The 19,107-nt window shown below is 46.4% G+C and overlaps 1 long non-coding RNA gene across 1 annotated transcript in view; it reads right to left on the bottom strand.

Annotated features, from left to right (window-relative positions):
- The window catches only part of LOC140410666 (uncharacterized), a 28,499-nt gene extending 9,721 nt beyond the window's left edge, over window positions 1-18,778 (bottom strand). Inside the window, exons 1-3 of the long non-coding RNA XR_011940705.1 lie at window positions 18,696-18,778; window positions 18,095-18,366; window positions 17,189-17,312 (exon numbers count right to left, since the gene is read on the bottom strand). This is a non-coding gene — a long non-coding RNA (uncharacterized lncRNA). The remainder of the gene's footprint in view (window positions 1-17,188; window positions 17,313-18,094; window positions 18,367-18,695) is intronic.
- Between the last annotated feature and the right edge of the window lie 329 nt (window positions 18,779-19,107).

Raw genomic sequence — 19,107 nt, 5'->3', positions numbered from 1 at the left:
GCTAATAAGCCTAATTGGGGCTGGTTTAGCACAGTGGACTAAACAACTGGCTTGTAATGCAGAACAAGGCAGCACATGTTCAATTCCCATACTGGCCTCCCCGAACAGGTGCCAGAATGTGACTAGGAGCTTTTCACAGTAACTTCACTGAAGCCTACTTGTGTCAATAAGCAATTATTATTAAATAATTATTTATCAAACTCCTCTTGAGACCCATATCCATAATATCAACTGCACTACACTCATCTACCTTAACAAAGAACAAAGAAAGGTACAGCACAGGAACAGGCCCTTCGGCCCTCCAAGCCCGTGCCGACCATGCTGCCCGACCAAACTACAATATTCTACACTTCCTGGGTCCGTATCCCTCTATTCCCATCCTAATTATAGAACATAGAACATAGAACAATACAGCGCAGTACAGGCCCTTCGGCCCACGATGTTGCACCGAAATAAAAGCCATCTAACCTACACTATGCCATTATCATCCATATGTTTATCCAATAAACTTTTAAATGCCCTCAATGTTGGCGAGTTCACTACTGTAGCAGGTAGGGCATTCCACGGCCTCACTACTCTTTGCGTAAAGAACCTACCTCTGACCTCTGTCCTATATCTATTACCCCTCAGTTTAAAGTTATGTCCCCTCGTGCCAGCCATATCCATCCGCGGGAGAAGGCTCTCACTGTCCACCCTATCCAACCCCCTGATCATTTTGTATGCCTCTATTAAGTCTCCTCTTAACCTTCTTCTCTCCAACGAAAACAACCTCAAGTCCGTCAGCCTTTCCTCATAAGATTTTCCCTCCATACCAGGCAACATCCTGGTAAATCTCCTCTGCACCCGCTCCAAAGCCTCCACGTCCTTCCTATAATGCGGTGACCAGAACTGTACGCAATACTCCAAATGCGGCCGTACCAGAGTTCTGTACAGCTGCAACATGACCTCCCGACTCCGGAACTCAATCCCTCTACCAATAAAGGCCAACACTCCATAGGCCTTCTTCACAACCCTATCAACCTGGGTGGCAACTTTCAGGGATCTATGTACATGGACACCTAGATCCCTCTGCTCAGCCACACTTTCAAGAACTTTACCATTAGCCAAATATTCCGCATTCCTGTTATTCCTTCCAAAGTGAATCACCTCACACTTCTCTACATTAAACTCCATTTGCCACCTCTCAGCCCAGCTCTGCAGCTTATCTATATCCCTCCACACTATCGACAACACCACCGACTTTAGTATCATCTGCAAATTTACTCACCCACCCTTCTGTGCCTTCCTCTAGGTCATTGATAAAAATGACAAACAGCAACTGCCCCAGAACAGATCCTTGTGGTACTCCACTTGTGACTGTACTCCATTCTGAACATTTCCCATCAACCACCACCCTCTGTCTTCTTTCAGCTAGCCAATTTCTGATCCACATCTCTAAATCACCCTCAATCCCCAGCCTCCGTATTTTTTGCAATAGCCTACCGTGGGGAACCTTATCAAACGCTTTGCTGAAATCCATATACACCACATCAACTGCTCTACCCTCGTCTACCTGTTCAGTCACCTTCTCAAAGAACTCAATAAGGTTTGTGAGGCATGACCTACCCTTCACAAAGCCATGCTGACTATCCCTGATCATATCATTCCTATCTAGATGATTATAAATCTTGTCCCTTATAATCCCCTCCAAGACTTTACCCACTACAGACGTGAGGCTCACCGGTCTATAGTTGCCGGGGTTGTCTCTGCTCCCCTTTTTGAACAAAGGGACCACATTTGCTGTCCTCCAGTCCTCTGGCACTATTCCTGTAGCCAATGATGACATAAAAATCAAAGCCAAAGGTCCAGCAATCTCTTCCCTGGCCTCCCATAGAATCCTAGGATAAATCCCATCAGGTCCCGGGGACTTATCTATTTTCAGCCTGTCCAGAATTGCCAACACCTCTTCCCTACGTACCTCAATGCCATCTATTCTATTAGCCTGGGGCTCAGCATTCTCCTCCACAACATTATCTTTTTCCTGAGTGAATACTGACGAAAAATATTCATTTAGTATCTCGCCTATCTCTTCAGACTCCATACACAATTTCCCATCCCTGTCCTTGACTGGTCCTACTCTTTCCCTAGTCATTCGCTTATTCCTGACATACCTATAGAAAGCTTTTGGGTTTTCCTTGATCCTTCCTGCCAAATACTTCTCATGTCCCCTCCTTGCTCGTCTTAGCTCTCTCTTTAGATCCTTCCTCGCTACCTTGTAACTATCCATCGCCCCAACCGAAACTTCACACTTCATCTTCACATAGGCCTCCTTCTTCCTCTTAACAAGAGATTCCACTTCCCTGGTAAACCACGGTTCCCTCGCTCGACGCCTTCCTCCCTGTCTGACCGGTACATACTTATCAAGAACACGCAGTAGCTGATCCTTGAACAAGCCCCACTTATCCAGTGTGCCCAACACTTGCAGCCTACTTCTCCACCTTATCCCCCCCAAGTCACGTCTAATGGCATCATAATTGCCCTTCCCCCAGCTATAACTCTTGCCCTGCGGTGTATACTTATCCCTTTCCATCATTAACGTAAACGTCACCGAATTGTGGTCACTGTCCCCAAAGTGCTCTCCTACCTCCAAATCCAACACCTGGCCTGGTTCATTACCCAAAACCAAATCCAACGTGGCCTCGCCTCTTGTTGGCCTGTCAACATATTGTTTCAGGAAACCCTCCTGCACACACTGTACAAAAAACGACCCATCTATTGTACTCGAACTATATCTTTTCCAGTCAATATTTGGAAAGTTAAAGTCTCCCATAATAACATAATAATTATGTATTTGTCAAGATGCCCCTTAAAGGTCACTATCGTCCCTGCTTCTACCACCTCCTCCGGCAGCGAGTTCCAGGCACCCACTACCCTCTGTGTAAAAAACTGGCCTCGTACATCTACTCTAAACCTTGCCCCTCTCACCTTAAACCTATGCCCCCTAGTAATTGACCCCTCTACCCTGGGGAAAAGCCTCTGACTATCCACTCTGTCTATGCCCCTCATAATTTTGTAGACCTCTAGTGAGAACAAACCGAGTTTATTCAACCGTTCCTCATAGCTAATGCCCTCCATACCAGGCAACATCCTGGTAAATCTCTTCTGCACCCTCTCTAAAGCCTCCACATCCTTCTGGTAGTGTGGCAACCAGAATTGAACACTATATTCCAAGTGTGACCTAACTAAGGTTCTATACAGCTGCAACATGACTTGCCAATTCTTATACTCAATGCCCCGGCCAATGAAGGCAAGCATGCCGGATGCCTTCTTGACTACCTTCTCCACCTGTGTTGCCCCTTTCAGTGACCTGTGGACCTGTACACCTAGATCTCTCTGACTTTCAATACTCTTCAGGGTTCTACCATTCACTGTATATTCCCGACCTGCATTAGACCTTCCAAAATGCATTACCTCACATTTGTCCGGATTAAACTCCATCTGCCATCTCTCCGCCCAAGTCTCCAAACAATCTAAATCCTGCTGTATCCTCTGACAGTCCTCATCGCTATCCGCAATTCCACCAATCTTTGTGTCGTCTGCAAACTTACTAATCAAACCAGTTACATTTTCCTCCAAATCATTTATATATACTACGAACAGCAAAGGTCCCAGCACTGATCCCTGCGGAACACCACGAGTCACAGCCCTCCAATTAGGAAAGCATCCTTCCATTGCTACTCTCTGCCTTCTATGACCTAGCCAGTTCTGTATCCACGTTGCCAGCTCACCCCTGATCCTGTGTGACTTCACCTTTTGTACCAGTCTATCATGAGGGACCTTGTCAAAGGCCTTACTGAAGTCCATATAGACAACATCCACTGCCCTACCTGCATCAATCATCTTTGTGACCTCTTCGAAAAACTCTATCAAGTTAGTGAGACACGACCTCCCCTTCACAAAACCTTGCTGCCTCTCACTAATACGTCCATTTGCTTCCAAATGGGAGTAGATCCTGTCTCGAAAAATTCTCTCCAGTAATTTCCCTACCACTGACGTAAGACTTACCAGCCTGTAGTTCCCTGGATTATCCTTGCTACCCTTCTTAAACAAAGGAACAACATTGGCTATTCTCCAGTCCTCCGGGACATCACCTGAAGACAGTGAGTATCCAAAGATCGCTGTCAAGGACTCAGCAATTTCGTCTCTTGCTTCCTTCTGTACCTTCAGTACCTTCTCTTGTTTTCTCATCAAAAAACTTAAGCACATTAGTCAAATACAAATTTTCCTTAACAACTCTGTTCCAGCCTTCCTTAATTAGTCCATGCTTGCCAAATTGGATCGATTCTGACCTCATTGCGAGTAGCGGCCCATAATTTGGGCATCTTGTTCTATTGTGTGTAAGTTAAGCCTACTAGGCTTTAGAACTTCCTTATCTTTTAATCATGCAACGTGATTTACATGTTCTCATTGATGGCAATATGTTAAAGTGTATATTTCCATTTAAAATTCTGTCCACATAAACAGATCCCTTGGCACCTGGAGGTCCACACTTTAGCTTCTGATGTAGGACATCCAGTTAAAGCAGACTGGAGTCAAGTAAATGCATTATATTCAATTAAGCATAGCAATATACATTAATAAGTGCAATATGTCAACATATTGTGGATTATGATATTTGTAGAAGTTTAATGAAGCCAAAAGGGAGCAATGGATATCCAGTGTATGCAAATTGTTGGCTATGCTTGTCTCCTAAAATAATCAACAACAGTTTAACATGTTTTGTCAGTTTAATTTCCAATTGCAAACTTCAAATTGCCCAGTTGGCACCTTGTTTGGCACGGTGCTATCCCTATTTAATTGCTTCATTGATTAGATTGTGATAGGTCAAATTGCTGATATTGTTAACGCTTTACTTGAGACCTGGTTGTGTGAAAATGAGGTGGTGGGGGGAATCGTTTGCAGCTTGTGAGCTGTATCAGGACAATTCCTCCATGTAATTTGTGCATTTTAACGTTAAAAGTTGCTAATTGCTAAGAAATAAATTGAATTTAGCACTGCTATCCACTGAAGTGACTAATCAATTACAATATCAGACTGCGTCGCACGTAATGAGGAAAACCTTTCTAAGTGACAACCGTTGTAATTGCTGCAGTGTAACATTTTTCGAGGAACCATGGAGGTAAGGGCGGACTTTCTTAAGAAACGGTTGGCCCTCAATGGCGACAGATGGAGGCAGGTCCGGCAACAAGTAGTGGAGCGGCATGGAGCACAGTGGTTAGCACTGTTGCTTCACAGCTCTTGGGTCCCAGGTTCAATTCCCGGCTTGAGTCACCGTCTGCACGTTCTCTCCGTTTCTGCATGGGTTTCGTCCGGATGCTCCGGTTTCCTCCCACAAGTCCTGAAAGACGAGCTTTTTAGGTGAATTGGACATTCAAAATACTCCCTCTGTGTACCCAAACAGGTGCCGGAATGTGGCGACTAGGGGCTTTTCACAGTAACTTCATTGTAGTGTTAATGTAAGCCCACTTGTGACACTATTAAAGATTATTATTCCGTCCAGACCGGCGGGGAATTTCACCACTGTGGCATTGTTGGGGTAGGCACCGGAGACCCCGGTACCGGAGGAGTCAATTCCATCTTCGAATCAGAGAAGCCTGATGGGGAGTCGGGTGGAACGGTGCGATCACCATGTGGCACAGCAGGGAGGAGATGACGTAGGGGTCTGACAGGGCCCGTGGGGTTGTCGGATGAGCCGCCCACAGGCATACCGCCAGGTGTCTGGCTCTAATGTGGTCCACGTGGCGCTTTACTTGTTGGGGCCCTACTTATAGGCGATACAAGGTTGGCCTGGTCCACCGCAGAACCTTAAGCCAGTGGTCACCCTGACCATAGTAATGGACATAAATCCCGTCCCCTGGGACAAAAACACGAACCGGACGCTTGGAATGCGGAACCTGTGCCTTTTGCACCTTCACCCCATGCCGGGGAACAGCAACCCCTATCTGGTCCGTAGATGCCGACCCATTTGAAGCTCCGCAGGGGAAATCCTGGTAACTGCATTGGGGGGAGGGAGGGTTAATCAGCTAAGCAAACAGAAATTAGACAAACCTGGTATCCAATGAGCCAGTGCCCGGTTTTCTCAAACACTGCTTCAGGGTCTGTGCGGCCAGCTTGGCCACCACATTCGAAGACCTTCAGCTCCCCAGATAACTGATCTGCATTGCAGCCAATGAGGATGATGTTTTGCAGCTTCGCCAAGACGGGATCCTTTTGCGTCCATTCATGGATACGCGAAGCTGTGACCAGGAAGAGTATCCATAAAATTTAATTTGGCCGACAATCCGTCGACAAGGTGGGGAGGCACCGACTCCGAGGGCAACGGCAGATGACTCAGTACGTCGGCGTGAGAAATCTGTGTCCCAGGGCGGCAGTTGAACGTGTATTGATAAGCTGCTAGCCACAATGCCTCGTGTTTGATTCGGGCTGAGGCTATGGGTGGAATGGCCTTATCTTCTTTAAAAAGGCCCAGCAGAGGTTAGTGGACAGTGATCAATAGGAAATGTCGCCCGTACACATATTGATGGAATTTTTTGAAGTGTAAATCACCACCAAACCTTCATTCTCAATGTGGGCACTGCAGTGCTCGGCAGCCAACAGGGTCCTGGCAGCAAAGGCAAGAGGTCGCTGTGATCCGGCATTTGATGCGCCAACACCGCTCCAATCTCATTCAGGGAGGTATTTCCGGTGCCATTGGTTCAGACCTCGTGGCATTATGTCAATTTTGTGAGTGTAACGCCGCCGGCCAGTTTGGCGTAAAGGTCTTCTATTCCCGGAAGCAGATATTTGTCCAGGTTGGAAGCAGTATTCGCGGTTAATTTATAATCCACACAATTGCAGATGGAGATGTCTGACTTGAGGACAGGAACAACTGGAGCAGCCCAATCGACAAAACAAACAGGCCGGGTTATGTCCAATGCTTCCAGACGATCCAACTCCAAATTAACTTTGTCAACTAAGGCGTACAGAACAGCGTGGGCCAAAAATATTGAGGCTAGGCCAGAGGTCGGCGTGAATGCTTGCTACCGTCCCTCTAATGGTGCCAAGCACTGGACGGAATATTTCGGGGAACTTCCCCAAAACAGGACATAAACTGCCCAAGCCGACCTGTAGAATTCAGCTCCAATCTAAGTGTAAATGGCGGAGCCAATCCTGGCCCGACAAATTTGGCCCGTCCCCATGAACCACTATTAAAGGCAATTGGGCCTCCTGGTGACCATACATTATGGAGCCTTCGTCATTCCGGCAATGCATAGTTGTTCTGATGGCGAGACGCTCCGTAGTCCAGCACCCAGATCCCCCTTCGAATATCTTCAAAATTTTAAAGCAGGACCTCCGGTGGCGGGCCATGGTGTGAGCGGTCCCCGTTCGGAGGGTGGACGTGTGGCTGAAAAAGGTGTAGGGCTTGCCAGAGGGAGGTCTGACGCCACAGGTGGGATTGGTGGATGGATCCAAGGACCAGAAGTGTGACAAGAAGAAGGGAGCAGCTAGAGCAGGAGAATCTTTGTGCTCCACAGCTTAAGATGGTGGAGGGTATAGGGCCGGCACTGTCTACCCAATGGCCGATGGACCAACTGGTGGACTTCTTAAATGAGAAGTTCAGCCAGCAAAAGAGAGAGGCCCATGAGGACCTAGCCAAGGCTGTAGATCTGTGGCAGTCTGGAATTGACACGAGTGGAGCAGAGGCTGGAGTCCCAGGGCCAGGCCATCCAGAAAGTGGAGGAGGCGGTGGGGGAACAAGAGGAACAGTTGGCTTTGCTGGCGGCTGAGATGGGAGTATTGCAAGAGAACAAGAAGCCACCACAGGAGAAGGTAGAGGACCATGAGAACCGCTCCCGGAGGCAGAACTTGAGAACTGCAGGGATGCCTGAAGGCAGCGAGGGAGCAGGTGCTGCCACGTATGTGTCCAGAATGTTGGAAAAGCTGATGGGAGAGGGGGCCTTTGGCCAGTCCCTGGAGGTCGACCAAGTGCACAGGGCGCTAATGAGGAGGCCATAGGCTAATGAGCTGCCGAGGGCAATGGTGGTACGTCATTACCGGTTCCTAGATAAGGAGAAGATCTTGAGATGGGCGAGGCAGACGAGGAGGTGCACCTGGGAGGGGAGTGAGCTGCGAGTGTATCAAGACCTGGGCCCGGATCTGGCAAAGAGGAGGGCCGGGTTTAACTGGGTGAAGGCTGCCTCTTTAAAAAGGGGGTGAAGTTTGGGATGCTCTACCAGCTTGCCTCTGGGTGACCTTTAATAATAAAGAACATCATTTTGGAACATCAGAAGAGGCGACGGAGTTTTTGTGAGATAATGGACTGGCAGGTGAAGGAGGACATTGAACTGTGGAGGAGGGGTGCGGAGAGGAATGTGGTTTCTTTTTTCCTGTTCTTTCGAAATTCTTGTATTTTTTGTTCTGTTGGTGTTGGGGGTCTCTTCTCCTCCGAGATGTTTTGATGCGATGAGGGGGTGAGGGCACCTTTTAGAATGTTGGGGTTTCTTTCTCTTTGTTTTTTCTTGTTGCACTGTTGATTGCAAGGTGTGCGAGTGGGGGTTGGGGAATCAGTGGGGGGTAGGAGGTTTAAGCGCCTTGCGGGGGTCTGCTAGGCTAGCTGGGCGGGCTAGTTAATGGGAGCGCAGTTGGGGGTGAGCAGGTGGTTAGTGAAGTAGAGGGGGATGTGGTTGTTGCTTTCTTTAGGGGGAGGGGGTGCTGCTGACGAAGGTGTTGTTGTTGGGGCGTTATATGGGAGGGAGTGGTGATGATGGACATCCGGAGGTGGGCGTGGTGGGCCGCGTGGCACAGGCTAGGGGCTGGCCTAAGAAGGGGTATGATTGATCGGTGGGGGGAGGGATTTCCTCCGACCAGGCTGGTCACATGGAACGTGAGGGTGTTGAATAGGACAGTCAAACGGTCGCGTATTTCCGTGCATCTGAGGAGTTTGAAGGCGGATGTGGTCTTTTTACAAGAGACACATTTGAAGAACAGACAAGGCTACAGAAAGGGTGGGTAGGGCAAGTTTTCCATTTGGGGTTAGATATGAAGACCCGTGGGGTGGCGGTGCTGGTCAATAAGCGTGTGGCGTTTGAGGTGGGGAACATAGTAGGGGATTCGGGGGGGGGGGAGAGGTTTGTGATGGTAAGTGGGAAATTGGAAGGGATGCCAGTGATCCCGGTAAATGTTTACGCCCCAAACTGGGGAGTTTATGAGGCCAGTATTGGGTAAGACCCCGGACCGAGACTCGCACTGGGCGATTATGGGGAGGGACTTTAACACAGTCATTCACGTCATCGTCAGGAAAGCCCCAGGTCCAGGGTATAATCGATGGCACTCATGTCGCCTTGCATGCCCTGGGCCATCAGGGGGTGCCCTTCATTAACAGGAAGTTGTTTCACTCCCTGAATGTTCAACTCATGTGTGACCACCACCTCCATATCATGCACATGTGTGCATGCTTCCCAGGGAGCGTGCATGACAGCTACATCCTAGGACACTTGAAGATCCTTGGCATCTTCAAGGACCACCCAAGGATGAGGGGTTAGTTCTTAGGGAATAAGGGGTACCCGCTGAGGTCCTGACTGTTAATGCCAGTGCGGAGGCCAGGGGCTGACACCGAGACCAGATATAATAAGGCCCATGTTGCCACCCGTGCTGTCATTGAGCGGTGCATCAGACTGCTCAAAATGCGGTTCCAATACCTCGACCGCTCTGGTAGTGCCTTGCAGTACATCCCCCAGTGCCACCATGGAGACAATGGTGGTCTCCACTTCTTTGTTGTGGTCTGCAGTTCCCTCCACAACCTGGCACAACAACAGGGCAACATACTGGAGGAGGAAGAGGAGGAGGGCATGCAGCTTCGTCTGAGGAGGTGGAGGAGGCGGACCAGGAGAGGCTGGAGGTCGGACACGGGGATGAGCCGCAGGAGGAGCCGGAAGATGGAAGCCAGATGGCAGTAAGTGTCCAGCATGCCCAGAGGACATGGGAGGCCATCATCCTCATCCGATTCTCATAGGTTAAAGTCCAACAGGTTTATTTGGAATCACGGGGTTTTGGAGCGTAGCCCCTTCATCACTCATCTGATGAAGGAGCTACACTCCAAAAGCTCGTGATTCCAAATAAACCTGTTGAACTTTAACCTGGTGTTGTAAGAATTCTTACTAAGACCACCCCAGTCCAACGCCGGCATCTCCACATCATGATTCTCATAGGATGAGACTTTGCCATCAGCTCACTCCCTCCCCCCGCATTCCCTTCCCCCATTACCCTCCAAGTCACCCAATTTCCCTTCTTCTACCCCCCTCCCCCGCCCCCGACTACCCTGCTCCAACCTCCCAGGATCTGTGTAACATCATCCCAGGGTGATGGGCCAGTGTCGGCATGGTCAGCGGATCAATATACAAAGCAGGAGTGTGATGATCACTCACTGTGAGGCAAGCTCCTGTGCTCCTCTGGCCTGAAGCCGGAGTGCCCCCCACCCCCCGACTTATCGATGTAACAGGCATCGCCACCATGTTCTGCCCGCTGCCTTGAGATGCGCCAGTGTCAGGAGGGTAGGGATTAGGAAGAACTAGAGCCTACCTTCGTCTCCTTGATGGCAAGCCCCGGGCTGTCCTCTAGCACATCCTCCTCCCTGATGGTGCCCGTAGGGCCCTGGGGGTATCCATGGGATGGAGGGGCAACTGGAGTGAACTCCAGGGGCCTCTACGTCATCTGGCTCTACCCGTCTTGGTGCCTCCCCGTTGTCTGCACCATAGTGTCGTCGCCCTTGGCAATGCTTCTCAGTGACTGGGCCACGCTCTACAGTGCCCCGGAAATGCCCACCTGCATCTGGGACACGTCCCCCAGCGACTGGGACATGATACTGAGGCCATCAGCCATGGTGTTCACAGACCGAGCCATGCCTTGGATACCACTACTCAAGATGCTGACCTCATGCTGCAAGCTTTCCACTGCGGGTGCCACCAAAGCAATGTTGGCCTTGGTGCAATGCATTGTTTTTTTTTAAAATTTGGAGTACCCAATTCATTTTTTCAAATTAAGGGGCAATTTAGCATGGCCAATCCACCTACCCTGCACATCTTTGGGTTGTGGGGGTGAAACCCACGCAAACACGGGGAGAATGTGCAAACTCCACCCACAAGTGATCCAGAGCCGGGATCGAACCTGGGACCTCGGCGCCGTGAGGCAGCAGGGCTAACCCACTGAGCCACCGTGCTGCCCCGTGCAATGCATTGTTGGCATCATCTCCTGTGCCTGTAGCCTTTGGGATTCCTCCAATCAGCTCTGCACTCGCTGGAATGTCACTGATCTCCCTCCTGAATCCCACAGTCGTGGGATAACCTTGTCCAGAGTTTTGGCATCTGACTGGGACTCAGCTGAGTTCTGGGCTGCAGCAGACCTCAGACTGCTGACTCCCTTGGCTGTTCCTGCCTCCACCTGATGTGCATCAGCAGCTGTGTGGTTCTCACCAGATTGTACCCCAGAGTCTGTCCACTAATGCCGCCCACCGAGGTGTGTCTCTGCGCTGGTGGAAGATGGTCGCTGCCACTGCCTTCGAGGTAGTATTGGTGACTCTGCTGCTGGCCCTCCGACCCCCTCGGGGGAACAGGATGCCCGTCTCACATTGATGGTGTCGAGAAGCCTGTCCAGATCAACATCCCCAAACAAGGAGCAGGTCTCCTTGCTTCCATGATTGTGTGTTGACTGGGAATGAGTGAAGAGGGAGCGTTTAAAAGCAGCTCCCCATGTTAGCGGTGAGACATTGAGGTGTGAGTCCAGTGAATCAGATGGCGAGCGAGCCAGTAATGGTAAGACACTTGTGGGAGCTCTTTTTCGACACTAATAGCCACTGCGGCCATTGAGAAACACCCCACCAATCATGCCCAAAATGACACTTGGAAATGTTTCCATTAAATCGCGCCCATTTTTTCTCTCCTGATGTGCTTGCTCCAGTCATTTTGGAATTTAAACTATGCATTCAGTTTTAAAACAAATCTTTTTATTGTCACAAATAGACTTACATTGCAATGAAGTTACTGTGAAAATCCCCTAGTCGCCACATTCTGGCGTCTGTTCAGTTACACAGAGGGAGAATTCAGAATGTCCAAATTACCTAACAGCACGTCTTTCGGGACATTTTGGAGGAAACCGGAGACACGGGGAAAAGGTGCAACTCCGCACAGACAGTGACCCAGCCGGGAATCGATGCTGGGACCCTGGCGCTGTGAAGTCACAGTGCTAACCACTGTGCTGCTCTTTTTTTGGGCACCACACTTCAAGAAAGATACATTAGCCATGGGGAGAGAGCAGCAGAGATTCATTGGAGTAATACCAGGACTTAGAGGATTGCAATAACTAGGCTTGTATTACTTTGAGCTCTGGAAATTGAGTGGCGATCTAATTGGGATGTTTCAAAAAGGATTCTATAGGTTAGATGCAAAGACAGCTACTTCCTCTGCTGGGGAAATCCAGAACTAGGAGACACAAGCTTAAAATTAGAGCTAGGTCATTTCGGAATGAAATAAGAAAACACTTCTTCACACAAAAGGTTGTGGAAATCTGTAATTCTCTCCCCCAGAGCACTGTGGATATGGGTCAATTGATACTTTCAAGATTAAGATCAATAGATTTTAATTAGATCATGATATCAAGAGGTATGGATCAAAGTAGAGTTGAGGTATAGATCAGCTAATTGATTAGTGGAACAAGCTCAAGAGGTTGAATGTTCCTTTACTTATATTGCTTTCTATGTTTCCACCCAATTCATTCCCCTTAATGTTTATAAAGAAATATGTATTGGTGTTTCAGGAGATTATCTGAGTCTCTTGGTTGTTTTACAATATCATAATTTCCACAAAACGTATCTGATAAGTATACCTGCTCCATGACAGTGAAAAATAAGAAATACACAAACATATGAATCAACAATTAATGGTCAACCGTCATTTGCAGCATTCTGAATAAGGGAAAAGTTAAAATTCAAGGAATGTCCAGTCTTGTTAAATATCAATGAGGGGACAATGAATTCTAGCTGTGTTCTCACTTATATAGAAAATCATCCTGGTTCACTCTCACTTGCAGCATTTGACACTTATAGCTCTTGAAAGAGCTCTGGGAACACACTATCGCAGAATATTAATCATTCACATCTTCCTTCAGCAGCCACACTTTTAAAAAGGTACAATCCTTTGTCAATATTCATAACATTGAATTATCACCTGCCACCCCCTTGTCTCCTCTTCCATTTCTGTTTGGTTCTTCTGCACGCAACATGATATTCAGGGATGGGAACAGTCCCTGAAACCTTATAATGCAGCCCTCAAAGACCAGACAACTCAATTCTATTTGCACTTGCTGGGATTGTTCTGTGCAAATTTGGCAAACATGCTGATTTGGAAAAATATTTTTTGGTCCTGCTGCTTCATTGTTAGATGAATCCTCAGCAGGATATTAAGATGTTAGTATCGGTAACTTGAGATCTATGTAAATTAATGGGAACTTCCATTCAAACATTATGTGTGGGCCTCTGGGCTCTGTGGTATTCCATCATGTGGTTCAAAAATATGGGCATTCCAGCAACAATATTGGGATATCTGAATACATCCTAATTCATGAGATACTGCAGCAATGGCTAATTTATTCATGTAAAATGAAAATTCTATTTAGATACTTTCAACACCTGTACATTTAGCAGCAGACAACTATCACTACTGTTCATTGTGTATCACCTAGCTACTTTGTAAATAATGTCCAAATAAATATAAACAAGTCTAAAAGTTCTACATTCAGAAAAAGAAGTAAACATGGGCAAGAAAGAGGCTGAATTATTAAACCTTTCTAGCCAATGTAGCAATGATTTTTTTTTTTAATTAGAAAGAGGGAAGGAATAGATTGTAGCTCCGGGCAAACATAACAAGGATATATGTGCCAGAAATTAATTGCAGCAGCTGCTGGAAGTCCTGAGAGACTTGAAGAATTTGTGCCAAGCTACCATCAGGAAAACCTGGAAAGGCTAATATATGCTTCGCCTGTTTCAGCAGGTCACTTTGTAAAACCAATTCCCCAGTCCATTGCCTTTGGAGAGCAGTAGCACAACAGGTATGGTGAGAACGGGGAATTGGGAGTGGAGCACCATTGCCAACTTCTTTCAACGTGGCTGCAATTCTGCACTTTTCTATTATTAGTGTGTAGAGTGCTTGCTCCTATTTAAGTCTAGTGTGTCTATTTAAGGTCCAGGGATTGATGCAAAAATATTGAAATGAACATCGCTGACCATTCCCTGAGATTTAAGCCCTTATTTATCTGCGCTTTTTTCTGAGTGTGAGGGAAGTGTCAAGTACGAAAAAGCTTTCGGAAGGCTTTATTTTGTGACGTTTGCAGCACTTTTTTGTGCAGTGTTCGCAGAGAGAACAATTTCTCTCCGTCAGCCATCAGGACCACTTACAGCAGTGGCCAGGGTGTTACTGGCAGTGGTTGGCAAGATTGCCACTGCCCTGATTTGGTATGACAATGGCTCAGACATACGTGTCAAAAAAGCGGCTGATGGGCTGTTTGACAAGTCCAGTCCATAGATTTCCTTTCCCACTGAAGACCAAGCCAAAGACATCACACCGGTGTATTTTACAGTCATGGATTGCCTGCAAGTATCCAACTTGAAGTCTTTCAGAAGATGTGAGTGTGTTTGGCTTCTCCCACATTTGTTTCCAGCTACTGTATGCAGTGTTCAGACCGCCTGCCACACTTCAGGTCGAGTGCGCTGGAGTGGCTAATCACAACAACCTCAGCACACCTACCTCATTTACCAAAAGGTTAGCTTGGCCAGCTATGACATATGAGAGGTTCTTGGCTCCATTTTGTGCCTCCACATTCTTAGCCTCTGATTATAACTTCTACACATCCCACCTCCAGTTATAGCCACCCTCTCATTCTATATTTAACTCTCCAATACCTAGTCTTTGTTAATGCAGTTTTCACAATTATACTTCTCCACTTCTCTTATCAGTTAAAATAACTCCCTTTACTGTGCTTTATGTTGTACTGCACTATTGTACAGAAGCAGTCCATGACTCTCTTTATGTTACTACACTGCTGTTGATGGGAGCTCTCACTTTGGCAATCTGAGGTATTGTGAGGTGCCCCAAGATGTCAAAAATCACCTCAAGAAATGACTTCCCCTAAGTACCTCCTGAGGTAGCAGCCACCAGAGGCAAATAGAAATGCTGCTGCTGGCTAAATACTGCACTTCTTACCATAGTGTGGACCACCTGCTCAGACAGGCAATATGCTTTCTAATCTATCTTGACCTTCTGCAGTCATTGGAAAAATTTAACAGCCAGGAATTAAATAGCAGATTGGGACTGCCAAACAACTGTGCACCTGCAAGACTACACTATTGTTTGACTAACACTAGTGCTGTTCTATCTCAATGGAGATGATTGCAGTTTCAGGTTATCACAGAACCAGTTGAGGTGGTCAGGGGAGTGAGGGTTAACAGTTAAACACTGTACTTTCAAGCCTGATTCATAGCTTTTAGTGTCTACAAAGAATTTTATGTTGTCTTATGAAAGCATTTTGCCTTCAGATGAAAGTAAATGAAATGGGGCACTGTGGGATTCTTCTCTGACCTGTGAGCTCACAGATAACAGCATGCACCAGCTGCTCTCCCCATCACTGCTACAACGCTGCTAATGACAGCACTTCCGTGTATCCAGAATAAAACACGCTAATAAGCAAATGGCAACTATGGGAAGGTAATGAAAACAGAACTGTAAGGATAAAAATAGTGTATAAAAAATCGTAGCGAGAAAAGAGTTACACTCCAGATTAACATGTGATATGTTTTCTAAGTATTAGATTCCTTAAAATCTGTATTGAGTACTTAACCTGTTTATAGGTGAAACTTCATTAATTGTTCTTTGTCGGCATCCTTCCATCTGCACAAGGTGATGGAGATGCTGCAAATTAAAACCACTGGGGATGGAGTAGCTTCATATGGTGCACTTTGGCTGTTGGCTGAAGAGACCAACCCGTGAGTGGCAGGTTCTGCCACAAGCACTGCTCATGAAATGTTTATCAGGGGTCATTATGGCTGGTTGTTTTCCGTGCTAGTGCCAGTTGCCAAGCCACTGTAACCACTCATCGTCATGGTGCACATGCAGCCCACAGGTGATATTGCCATTTTCATGACAGATGCAAGAATATATGTTTGGGGCCTTCATGTCATTCATGCAAATATCCTTGAAGAGGATTTTTGAGAGCCCTATGGTTCGTATGGCTTCAGCTAATTCACCATACAGAAACTCCATAGGAATGTGACCATCTTTCATCCTGTGAACATGCCTTAATCAGCAAAGTTACCTCTTCTTGAAAAGCACCAAGCTTCTCCTTGGAGAGGGCTGTCGCATTTATGCTTTTGTCTTTCCATGAGATGTCTCAGAACTTAACCCTACCAGTCAGCTGAATGTTATTCCATGCACATTCCATGAGGTGGCAAAAGGTGGTATGTGGGCCCTATGCATGCACTGAGTTCTTCATCAAGAGACAGATTGCTCGTCACCATGGACACAAGGCAACAGGATTTACTAACCACTTTCAGCAGGATTTTATTAAGTGTGATCAGTGGTGGAGATGTGACTCTGTTCCATGATCACAGGAGAACAAGTTACAGGCATAGAAAAGACAATTGATGAATCTTTGTTGATACATGTATCAATTAAGGTTCAGTACAATCATCAGGTGGAGGGCATCGATTTGATGGTGCACATACAAAGAGGTATATACTGACACAGAGTAAAGTGGAGTCAGGAGATAGAAACCTGCAATATTTCACTCTGTGAATAAGTAAAAGCTGGCTCTGATTTCGTCCTTCCCCAACTGGCTATCAGGAGTACACCATTTGTGGTTGAGTTTCCATGTGAGGGACTAATACGGCATCTTCATCATAGAGGAGTTCTCCACAGTAGCATAGTGGTATTGTCACTGAACTAGTGGTACAGAGACACAGAACAAGACCCAGGGACCTGGGTTCAAATCTTACTATGGCAGATGGTGAAATTTTAATTCAATAAAAAAGAAATCTGGAATTAAAAGTCTAATGATAATCATGAAACCAATGTTAATAGTCATAAAAACCCATCTGGTCACTATTGTCCTTCAGGGCTGCCATCCTTACCTTGTCTCGTCTACATGTGACTCCAGATCCACAGCAATGTGGTTGACTCTCAAATGCCCTCTGAATTGGAGGGCAGTTAGGGCTGGGCAATAAATGCTGGTCCAGCCAGCGGGGCCCACATCCCCTGAGCGAATAAAAAAAAATTACAGAATGATTACTAAAACCATGGAAGTGATGATACACAGGTTTATTCGGGTAATAACAGGATAAGGAATAATAATGTTAAAAGACAAAATCAATTCTATTCACTAGCGCAGACAAAGCTAACAGGGAATCTAATATAAGTGTTCCAAGTTTTGAAAGGGTTTGTGAATGTAATTCATAGAATCTCAGAATCCCTACAGCACAGAAGAAAGCCATTTGGCCCATCAAGTCTGCACCGACCCTTCGAAAGAGCATTCTACCCATGTCCACTCACTCATCCACCCAGCCCTATCCCTTTAACCCCATAACCTAACCTGCACACCTTTGGCCACTAAGAATCAATTTAGCATGGCCAATCCACCTAACCCACTCATCTTTCGACTGTGGGGGGAAAGCGGAGCATCCGGAGGAAACCCACGCAGACACTGAGAGAACGTACAAATTTCACACACAGACAGAATTATTTCCACTGGGTCTGAGTATTGATATAATTGGCAGACATTTTGGATCCATATTAAAACTACAAAAGAGGAGGTGAGAGGGAATGTTTTCATGCAGAGAGTTATTGGAATATGGAACATAAATGACTATTGACGGTGAATCAAACACATTGGAGCTATCACTGGTGCAATAGACGTAATTGCCTCCTTCTGTACTGAAATTCCTATCACATCAGCAATTGAAGTAAAGTGTTAATGGAGCTACTATCACTTTTCCCCTGCCACTGAAATGATATCTAGCAGATTGAAGTGTCAGACTAACCTGTTTTCTGTAGAGTAGACATTAATACGACAGTAGTAGTCAGCCACGTTTTATCAAGATTTTTCATTTAATTCACATTTTGCTTATACTGAAACCCAGTCCTGGACTCAGTAATGGAATCTGCATGAATAGATTGGAGGAACTGCCCTGTTCATTGTCACACAATTAGAATGTTAGCTGACTTGGCTATTGAATGTACAGGAAAGGCTCCAGAAATCAATCAATATTTGTGTTTGCTCAGCCAATATTTTAAAAATAATTCCAGACCCAGTCTAGCAACAGAAAAAAAAACATAATTCTATTATCATAACGATTTCCAAGATACCTTACAACAACGACACAAGCAACATATTTTACACAGCAAAACAAAAGCTCGCCTCCATCTCAATTTACTTTGAGATGTTGACTGTGCCTAAGGCGCTAGATTTTCCACTCGAGTTAACCTGGCTCCAGGCATAATTCAAGTGAATGAAGGCAGAAACTGCTTCAGCAGCTACTTCACCTCTGCCACTTCAGTGATTTCCTGCCGGCAGTCGATCGGCCAGTGTTCACTATGTAGGAATGACACAAATACACATATTCGCAACATATTCTCAATTACCTATTCTCCATTACCTACATCATGACAATGCAGGGTACAAGAGATGGCACCTGTGGATCCCTGGCAGCCATTACTGCTACGTGTGACAGAGGTACTAATTAAAGTTTAACGGCCAAAGAGCCTTAGCAATCAATTGCAGAACACAGCAGCTGATTAAATAGACTAAAGCTGCATTTTCAGAAATTAAGAACTTTGACTGGAAGCTCAGAGGCTGCTGACCACACTAATCAGTGACAACCTTCCAAACGGCTCAACATACTCCAACAGGATTTTCACACAGGCAGTGGTAAAGTGATAATGTCAATGGACTAGTAATCCAGAGGCCCAGATTAATGCTCTGAGGACATAGGTTCAATACAATCATGTGGAATTTTGTGGTGGAATTTAAATTCTGTTCATTAATAAAATGTGG

This window comes from Scyliorhinus torazame, chromosome 4 (assembly GCF_047496885.1).
Source record: "Scyliorhinus torazame isolate Kashiwa2021f chromosome 4, sScyTor2.1, whole genome shotgun sequence".
Classification (NCBI taxonomy): domain Eukaryota; kingdom Metazoa; phylum Chordata; class Chondrichthyes; order Carcharhiniformes; family Scyliorhinidae; genus Scyliorhinus; species Scyliorhinus torazame.
The sequence above is the reverse complement of the archived record's forward strand: the minus strand, read 5'-3'. Positions and strand labels throughout refer to the sequence as shown.